The following is a 10109-nucleotide window of genomic DNA, read 5'->3' on the forward strand; positions in this document are numbered from 1 at the left end:
CTCTGTGTCGGCTGGTGCTGCTCGGGGGGGGACCCGCTGTGCCTGGGGGGTGTGGGCAGGGGGGGTGCGGGGTTTCCTCGCAGGTTTGGGGAGCTCAGCAGGGGCTTTGCTGTGGTAGGAGCAGCCCGGGAGCTGCAGATCGCTTCGGGTTTGCCTCTGGGGTAGGTGCAGAGCGAAGGAAGCCTCCAGCTGTGGGCAGAGCCTGTCCCCTGTTCCAAATATTCATCCGAAGTGACTTACAGCAGGGTGGGCTCAGATCTGGAACTGAGAACAGGCAGTGTTGACTGTATTTTTTTTTCATTTTTGTTTTTCACCCCTCATTGCTCAGCTTTAATGGGAATTCCTGCACTGGGAGCTCCTCCTTTTTAGCAGGAGGACGTGGGACAGCTGCTCCGTGCTGAGGAAGATGCCGAAATGCCCTCTTCTCCCCACTTAGCCTGCAGCCACCTTCTGCTGGGGGATGGGGCTCCTCAAAAAACAGCTGAAGGGAGCCCAGCTGAACGTGCCTGAGGAAACAAATGTGGTGCTGGTCCTGGCAGCAGGCATCCTGCCCTCAGCCCCTCTACCCTGCATTTCTTCCAGGAAGAGCTGTGCCCTGGGAGTTGTGAGCCTGAAGAGCTGGGTTCCTGCTCCCGCAGGCTGCGCCCCATGGGACTGCCACACTCTGCTGAGCGACAAAACTCTTTCTCCCTGTTGTGTCTCAACCCCCCTGCAATCATTTACCTGAAGCCTGCAGCACCTCTCGCCCTTGGACACGTTTCTGGAAAGAGGAACCCGCGGCTGTGCCCGCCCCATCCCTGCCCTGTGTTTGCTCGGCTGGGCCGTGGGTCTGGCCGGGAGCTCGACACCGGCCAAAGTCGATTCCCCCTTTCCCCTCGTGGCTTCTCCTGGTCCCGTTTGCCCCTTGTGCCCTCTCTGGCTGCCCATGGCAGCTGCTGCAGGAGCCCAATTAGGCACTCAGGTGTTGCCACAGCCACTGGCAGTGGCCCAGGGGCTAATGACAGAGCAGGCGGCAGAGGCGAGGGTTGCAGAAGCGTGGCTGGAGCCGAGGGGAGCTGGCTCCAACAGCTTGTTCAGGCCAGTCCCCGCTGGCCACCCGGGACCGTGGGTTTTGCAAGGTGGATTCCTGCTTCATTGGAAGTCTCCAGAACACCCTGCTGCCTTTGAAGGGTGCCTGCAGCTGCGTTCGGCTCTGCCGCCCCTCCCAGGACGCCCCAAATTACCCCGGGATTCCCGGGGTGACCGTACCCGTGACCACTGGTTTAGAGAAGGAGGAAAACCCATTACACTCCTGAAGGGTTTAATCAGAAGCAAGGCGGCAACGGGGCATCACCACGTGGTGGGTGCTGATGCAACGCGATGACAGAGGGGCACAAATGGCCTGGCCTGATGAAAGCTGGGTTTGTCCTGCTCAATTCCTGCGCTGCGACTGCTGCAAACGGCCTGAGGCGCTTGGGAGCCACTGACCAGAGGCGAAGCTATGCAGGGGAGCTGGCAGGGAGGAGAGGAGAGGCTGCAGGGTGGCAGCAGAAGCTGCAGAAGCACAGGAAGAGCTCAGCAAGAGGCCTGCGAGATGACAAGCAGGAAAAGCTTGGCCAGACTCCTGAGCGGGCTGCAGAACTGGTTAAAAAGAGGCGCAGGGCTCCGAGCAGAGCTGCTGGTGCAGCCTGACTCCGGCTGTGCTTACAGAAGCGGGAGGTTGCGTGCTCTTTGTAGGCAAACAGGATTATCTCGAGCCAGCTAACGCCAGCAGTGGGTTTGCTTGCCGATGGAAACGTTGGGCACGGGCGAATTGCTCAAGCCGAAGGGGAGGCAGGTTGCTGGGATCAGCAGGCTGCGCTGGCTGCGGGCACTCAGAGCTCCTGCCGCGCGCTGGGTAAAGCAGGGGGCCGGGTGCAGCTCAGTTTGCTTATGCTCAGAGCAGCCGGGATGCTTGAAGCCTCCGAATCTTCTCTGTCCCGAGCTCTTGTCCTTGCTGCCCTTCACCAGGCCTGCGTCTCCCCTTGCACTCAACATCCACCTGAGTTGCTTTCGGTGGGAGCACCACAGGCCCTCGGGCGCCAGCCCCCACACAGGCTGCAAAGAAAAGGGGCGAAAGCTCTGCTCCTGGGCCTGTTTCACCACCTGGATGCCTCTTCCTCCAGCGGCTCCAAAAATGTCTTCAGGAGCGCCCCTTGTCACGGCAGTACAGCCCCAGCCTGAAGAAGCTGCGTGGCTGGGGGCGTGAGGGCCGCGGCGCTGTGCTAATAACCATAATTCTGCACTAATGCCGTGCCGCGGGAGGGAAGGCAGAAATGAGTAATTAACGTGGTGGGGAGATAGGCAAGTCAGGAGAGGATTACTCAGGCGCAATTGAGCCGGGAAGCTGCGATTCATGGCTCCGCTATGACAAAAATACCTCGGGACTGAGCTCACCCGGCTTCGCTGCCGAGGTGCCAGGCTGTCGGCCCACCTGGACACGGGCTGCCCGCCGCCGGGCTTCGTCTCACGGCCAGGAAACAGCTTCAGGGTGGAGAGGACTTTGGGGTGCTTGTTGGTGTTTTTTTACTGACAGCTCCAGCACTGCTCTGGCCAGCGGCCGCCACGAGTGGTGAGCGCAGGGCAGAGAGATGAGGCAACGTGGGGAGAGGGGAAAGGACAAGGACAGAGCAAAAGAAATGCTAAGAGCAAAGTCTACCCAGGAGAAAAACTGCACGGAGAAAGCAAAGGAGATGGAAGGAGGGGAAATCCCACAGAGGGAGAGCTGGAGGAGCAACAGCAGCCCTCTGGCACCATGGGGCAGAAAAGGGGTGCAGGAAGGAGCAGGGCCCGGGAGGGGAACAGCTCCCACACCGGGCACACCTCTCTCCTGCTGTTACTGTCATGTCTTGGAAAAGATGAGCCTGGCTTTTTCTGGAAATGCTTATTGAGCAATTAGCACAGGTATCTTCCCTGGCACCTTTGTGATGCTTTCAAATGAGATGTTTTATGTTACCAACGAGAAAGGCGGTCCTGTGAGGGCTCGAGGAGGGAGAAAACTCTCCTGGTGGCCTCAAGGGACGAGAAGATCCTCCTGGAGGGGCGAGTGGACCAGGGGAAACCCCTTTCACAGGGAGACACAGCTGAGATCATCCATATCGCTGCTCCGCAGGTGATCCCTGTGCAAAGCCCTGCTCCTTCAGCTCCACTCCCTGCCAGGCAGGACGCCACACTCACTGGTGAGCTGCCTTCTCCATACCCTGGCAGTGCCTGCTCTCACCTCAGCAGGGCAGGACAGTGGCGAGGCTCAGCCTAACCCCGGCGCGTCCCCGGGACCTCGAGTACCTGAGGCTTGTGCGGCGCAGCCCTGCCACTGTCAGTGCCAGGGGGAGAGGAATTTCCCCAAGCCTGTGCTCATTCACAGGCCAGGCCCCTTGGCAGGCCGGGCTGAGTGATGCTGAGCCAGGAAGGGCATTCGCTGGGGCTTACTCATTGCTCTGGGATGTCGGTCCTAATGGAAAACATCAGGGAGTAGTTAGAATATGCCATAAATATTTACTAGTGAAGACATCCATTTCCTAACAGTTGCTGGAAGCCTGCAGCTGCCTGAGGTTTCAGAAGGAGGTTCTGGCTCCCGCTCCGGCACCAGGAGAAGCTGAGCACACCCCGGTGCCAGCAGCGGCTGCAGGTGATGCCTCCCCCGCTCCGCCTGACAGACCACGGGGAGCAACACGGGCACCTCCTGGGCAGCACGGTGGGCTCGTGGTTTCGGAAACCATTCGGGTGGCTCGGCCCTCCAGGTGTCAACTCCAGGCCCCGACGGCGCTTTCCGCCTCAGCCCGCGGCGCGCAGGCACGTGGCTGGCACTCGGGAGACACGCTTTAAGCAACCGGCCCACAGTGACTCACGCGCTACCCAAGGCGGCCTGGCTGCCGGCTCGTGCAGCGTGAAAGCCGGAGATCCTTGGAAGCAGAAGAGGATCCCGCAGCGAGCAGACATACGGCTCAGTTCCTGGCCAGAAGGTGGGAGGGGTGGAGGTGTTTCTGCAGGAGATAGGCTGGGAGGCTGAGGCGCTGCCCTCCTGACCTGCCACCGCACGCACGCACAGCCCTGTTTGCTCTGGAATTGCCCCAAGTCAGCAGTATTCGTGGCTCTGGGCTGCCCCAGAGCTAGGGACAAGGCACGTGGAGCAGCGCCAAGCCCAGACAGGGCCAGCCTGGGGACAAGGCGTGCTATTTTGCCCTCTGACACCCCGGCCCTTCCCACAGCCCACTCCCCTCAAGCAGCACAGCCAGCTCGGCGGCTCCGATCTGCTCCTGGCTTTGGCAGGGCTGGGGGCTGGGATGCGCCAGGTAAATGTCACGTCGCTCCCAGCCCGCAGACATGCCTGCGTGTCTCCTGTTACGTACCTTGCAGTGCAAACAGGAGCTGGGAGGCCTCGGGTCATGTACACATGGAGTATGACAGCTGAAAAAATGAGAAGGGGGCTGTTTTTACGTCTCCCCTCCATCCTTTCCCGGCTCTTCCTGCAGCCCCAGCCTCAGTCTAGGCTAGCCACGTGGGGGCAACTGGTGCTGGTGGCTCTGCTAAGCCACTCCTGAGCAAGGCCTCCCGCTGCCACAAAGGAATGAGCAGAGGGTTGGTGGTACCTGGCAGAAGCATCCTCCCCCAGCCCTTCTGTACTGCACCCTTCCACCTCCCTCATGCTATGTCCCTTCCTCTCCAGCCCCTCTCCTCACCCATAAATATTCCCCTGCCTTCCCACCTCTCCTTCAGCCCCCATGCTCCTTCTTGCCTCCCCTGCCTTGTTCTCTCCCTGTAACTTTAGAAAGGTCACTCCCTCCTCCTCCAGCTGCCAGGTTATCGCAATCCCTCCAAGCAAAGTGGAGGGGATCTCAAGGGGAAAAAAAAAAATCTTGTCATGTGGAAATGTGAGACCCCAGTGCCACCCTTTCCATCAGAGAGAGGGCAAGAGACAGACAGCCCGGAGCAGGGGCGTACGGTGCCTGACACAGCCCTGTGGGTTGTCTCCTGCCGACTGTGGTAGGCAATGTTAGTGGGCAATATTGGTGGGAGGTGGATGGTTGGACCAGATGGACAAGAGGTAGAAGCTACTGTGTATGCAACTTGGGCTCCGCATGGAGGTACTAAGTTCAAGGACGTGCCTAGCAAAGAATTTTCTGGTGAGACAAACCACTTCAGACAGTATTGCAGAGGCTGGGCTAACCATCCGTCTTCAGGAAGGGTGGATTTAACCCGTGACAGGTACCGAGCCCAGCCATTAGGGGAAGGGGAATTTGGCAAGCAGCCATTGTGAGTGCGTGGCTTGCTTAGTCTAAAACAGGAAAGGCTGAGATGGGATATGCTCTGTGCATCATAAATACATGCTAGGACAACAGTCTCACCCATACTCCTAGAAGCTCATGTGGATCATAAATACATTGAGACTTAAAATTAGAAAGAAGTTCCTAGCCAGCCACAGAATAAAATCCTGTGACAGCCTGGCAGGCTGGAAGGTGGGCAGAAGCCTAGTTAAGAAATGCGGCTGGCTGGTAGTGACTGCATGGCAGGGGGAGAGAGATTCCTCTTGAGGAATGAGCCATCCACGTCTGAAATTCTGAAATAAAGCCTGCAGTTGTGTCCCCAGGCCGGTCCCCAGAGGGCCAGGTAGAGAGCTGAAACCTCGGTGTGTAACATCCTCTTCAGGTGATGTGTGACTCTGCTTCCGTGTCCGCCCGGATCCTCGAGGAGGCAAAGAGGAGGTCACCTCTCTGCCTTTTGGGTTTTTAGGAAACTGTTTCATTTCCTTCACCTCTGTAACCTCCCCGGCCAGGGCTAGCCACAGCGGTTGGATGAGGCACGGGGAAGGAGCAGGGCTGCTGCCGAGGGCTCTTAGTCACACCCTGGGTGTATTGGTTTGTTTTGCCCACGGGCTCAAGACAAAGCCAGCTGGAGGGCCGGGAAGGCATTTCCCTCGGGCTTGGTGTGCTGGGGCTGCCTGGGGAGCTTGGGCAGTTGCTCACTGCGGGGAGCAGAGCCCTTCTGCGAGCCCTTGGCTGCCTCGTCCCCACTGCACGACCAGGGTCGCTGCAGACACCTTTGCTCTCCCCTGCGCCACGTTCGCACCCTGCAGCGCGAAGCGTGACGGTGGGCAGCAAGGGCTGCGTTCAGGACAAGGTGGCCAAGCGTGCTCTGTGCCCGGACACGGGCAGCGAGCCCACAGATGAGGGCAGGGCTCCCAGCAGAGCCGCCCCGAGCTGCGAGCCCCGGCGCTGCCCGCAGCCGCCCGGCTCCCCTCGGCTCCTGACGGGGCCCTGCGCGCTGCCCCATCGCCACCTGCCGGCGGGCCGCCATCATGGCGCCGCCCCGCCGCCATTTGGCAGCGCCCGCTCCCTCACGGCCGGGGTGCTCTAGGGGATCTCTTGCCACCTCTTGTCATGGGAAGGGACACCAGGGGGATGTTAAAATGCGTTAACCTACGGCCCAGGCCTGGCCTTGCTGGGTAACAATGCAGGAGATGCCCTGAAAACACGTCTAAGCTCTGGTTCTTCCTCGCTGCCCGTGAAGATGTGGACAGGGGTGAAAACACCACACCTGGGCACATCTCAGGATAGCTGTATTTGACAGCGGAGCTCTGGAAGGGCTGAAGATACCAATTCCCCCTGTCATCAAACCGATGGGCACAGGCAGAGGAAGCAGCTCTGCTTTTTTTGAGCAATTCTGCACTGTCAATGAGGGTGGCAAGCCCACAGCGTGCAGTGGCTGCTGCAGACCATGCTGTGTCCCAGCCCACAGGGCACTCAGAGGCCCTCACCAGGTCTGGCACCCCCACACCAGGCTCTGATGGACACTTTCTGCCCCCCCAAATGGTGGCACACCACAACAATGTGATATTCATCCATTCCCAGGAACCATTTTGGGTCAGCAGGCCTCGGGAGTACTAAAAGTAGTGAGCTCTCCGTGTGGTGAAGCTACTTGTACGGCACACGTCCTTGGCTCTGCAAATTGTCCTGATCTCACAGATTTTGGGGGGACTTGTGCTATGTGAGGCAGCAAGCACATAAGACAGGTTCTAGCCACCTGGAAGGCACATGCAGCAAGGCCAGAAACCTCATGTCCCACAGGAGGCCTGTAGGCTTGTACTTTGAGCGAGTCAAGCTTAGCTTCAGCGTGAGATGGCTTTGCAAGTGGTACCTTTTCCTGGGCTGTAGCAGTGTCCCAAAGGGGAGTGTTGCACTGGAGCACCCACTGCTTGCTTAATTGAGGCCACATATCAGTCTATGAGAATGCCAAGGAAGCTACTTCTCAGTTTAAGCATTTCACATATATATAGATAACATATAATGCTTTAGGAGCAAACAAGCAGCCAGCAGGATAAAATTAACGCGCTGACTACAAAGACTGAAGCTGGCTGAAGCAGCTGCTCCTTGGGAGGAAGCAGCTTTTCACAGGCAGCTTTCTCAAGCACAAGCTGGCTGAGAAGCATAGTGGCATGGGTGTGCACAAAAGTCTGGAGTGGGGCAGTGCAGACATCTGGCCCCTCACTATTGCTGGCTACAAGGCTTCCTGCCACAGCACGCTGCTTCTGTGGGGCTCACTCAAAGGCTTGCTGCTCCAGGGCTCAAGCAGGACTGGGTTGCTGAGCCTGTTTTCTCACAGGCTGGAAGCAAATTTCAGGATTAAGGCATTCAAGAGTCAGCTTTGACCTTATTAAACTTGTGAGCAAGCACAAGAGGGAAAAGGTACATGAACTCACTTCTTGCCACATCTGGAATACCGCCAGTGCATTTCCTTCTACTCTGCATAACAACCCATGTTGCCTTTTTGCTATTATTTCCTGGGACAGCCCTGCTCCACACACCAACATAAACGGCCAACTTCTGGCTTGAATCTCTCCTGACTGATTCACGCCATTTCCTTCCATTGCCTTTTCATTCCTCAACCCTGTTCGGGTCTTCCACACAGCACTGATCTCCCTTCCCACCTCTCTCAACTGCCTTCTCCTCCTGGCATCTCGGGCAGGGCAAACAACAGCGTCCTGCTCTGAGGCCTCTTTCCACAACCGTGTCACCATCCCCTCTGTCTCCCCTTCCAGCACAGGTGAGGGGCTGTGCTGTTGTACTGCAGGTAGCGTTGGCTGGGGAGCCTGGTATATACACAGGGTCTCCAACAATGTTCCACCTAGCAGCTGGGGTGCCCACCCTGCTGCAGGTCCTGCTACTTCTCCACACAGTGGGCTGCCTCCCAGCTTTGAACATCAGCAGGGAAGGTCTCAGCCTGGTCTTGGTTGATTCCATTCTTCTTGTTTGAACAGGGCTACGATGCCATAAAATGGCTGAAGGGGAATTCAGGGGCAAGTGGAAGTTGAAATCACTTTTGCCGCCTAGGCACTTTTGCCTCTCACAGCCCAACAGGCATCCCAGCTTTAAGAGTTTTATTATTTGAAAGCCACGGAAGATACTTAAAATGTTTTCTTTGCTGGACACATCTAACCATGTGCCACAACCAAGAGCAAGTAGGAGCAGAGAAGGACAGAAGGAACAAAAAGGAACACGGTTTGAGGCCTGAGGTCTGCAGCTCCCCCTCAGCACAGGACAGGAAGGAGGCTAAGTAAGATGTTGCCTTTTTTCCATCTTTCAGATCACTAACAGCTACAAACAAGAGAAAGCACTTTCATTTCCTGAAGGGAACTAGCAATACAATGTGCAGAGTTGGCACATTCATCAACTCACCCCCCACCCACCCTAGAGAACATACAATCTCCCTGAAAAGAAGGCACTGCATAATGCACAACATTCATGCTGCTGCCAGCTGTCCTCATAACAGGGAACAAACACTGAATATCTTCCACTGATTCTAGTATTAAGGCCAAGAAATGCCAGAAGGATACATCCAAAACATCCTTGTATCCACTCAGTTTCTGCTGCAATTCCTTGATTTGGCCAGGTCACGTCCTTGACCTTCGGTACATGGTACAGGTCAGGCTCCTCCCTCTAAACAGCTTTTAGCTTTCATGCACAAATGGCCTGAGTCACTAATCATTCCGTGGCTCTGGAAAATAGCCAGAGAGCAGCAACTCATTTACACTTTCTTCCCACTCTGAAATTATATGAACTTATTTGCTAATCCACCACGGTAGGTTGCAGGTAGTCATCTTCACGTATACATTTCAAGATTATCCTGACGAACAAGAGGCCGAACCAGTCTTCATGGACCTTACACAATGCCTTGACTAGATACCTCTTCCCTCCCTCAAATGTCAGAAAATTATCAGTGATGAACATCCACGTGGATTAAATCCCTGCCTGCACGGTTGGATCAGAAATCCCATCTCCCCCCTTTCGTCCTTCCTGTTTGAAATACGACTGCCTTCTTACCTGTGCCCCCCATCACTAATCATAAAAAAAAAATAAAAATACTTTTAACAAAAGCAAAGAACCAAACTATCTTGCTGTATTTTCTCGATACGCTAAAACACTCCAGATGCACTACAATGCCAGTGATCTCATCTTCCCTGAGTGCGTAAATCTCAGGTAGAATTATTACAGACCATAAGAGGCCAAGGAAACTGAATACATCTTCCTCTGGAAGCTGCCCTTTCCAGTCAGACACCGAGCGTATAGAAGGCATTTCTTACTCCTCCTTTCCACTAGGTTAAAAAGGGAAGGAATGAAAAAAAAACTGTCCTCATATTCAAGATTTATTTACTCTAAACTCCGCTTCTTCCCATAAAAGAAAGAAAACTAAGCTCTGATTATTTCAAGGCTGTAGTCAGCCCCAAAGTAACAGACAACACAAGGACAAAGTTTCTGCAGCTAACTACTAGTTGGGATTTCTCCCCCTACCTGTAAGAACTCAACATAGAGTCACTACAGGAGGACCGAAAATGGGGTGGGGGGGGATAATAATAAACATTGCAATGTTTTTGAAATCAATTCATTCAGGAAAAAAAAAAAAAAAAAGGTGGAATGGTATACCTGTTACTTTCACATCTAGTTAACACATGGGAAATAGCAAGAGACTAAACACAGAAAGTGGTAGATATGACACAGCTGATCAATTTTAATGTGAATTGCAGGTGTAATGCTGGCAGGTTGAGGTGTACAGCACACAGTACGCTATCTAGAGAACAAAACTACTGAATCTCAGTG

The sequence above is a fragment of the Aythya ferina genome, assembly GCF_964211825.1.
Source record: "Aythya ferina genome assembly, chromosome: 1".
Taxonomy (NCBI): Eukaryota; Metazoa; Chordata; class Aves; order Anseriformes; family Anatidae; genus Aythya; species Aythya ferina.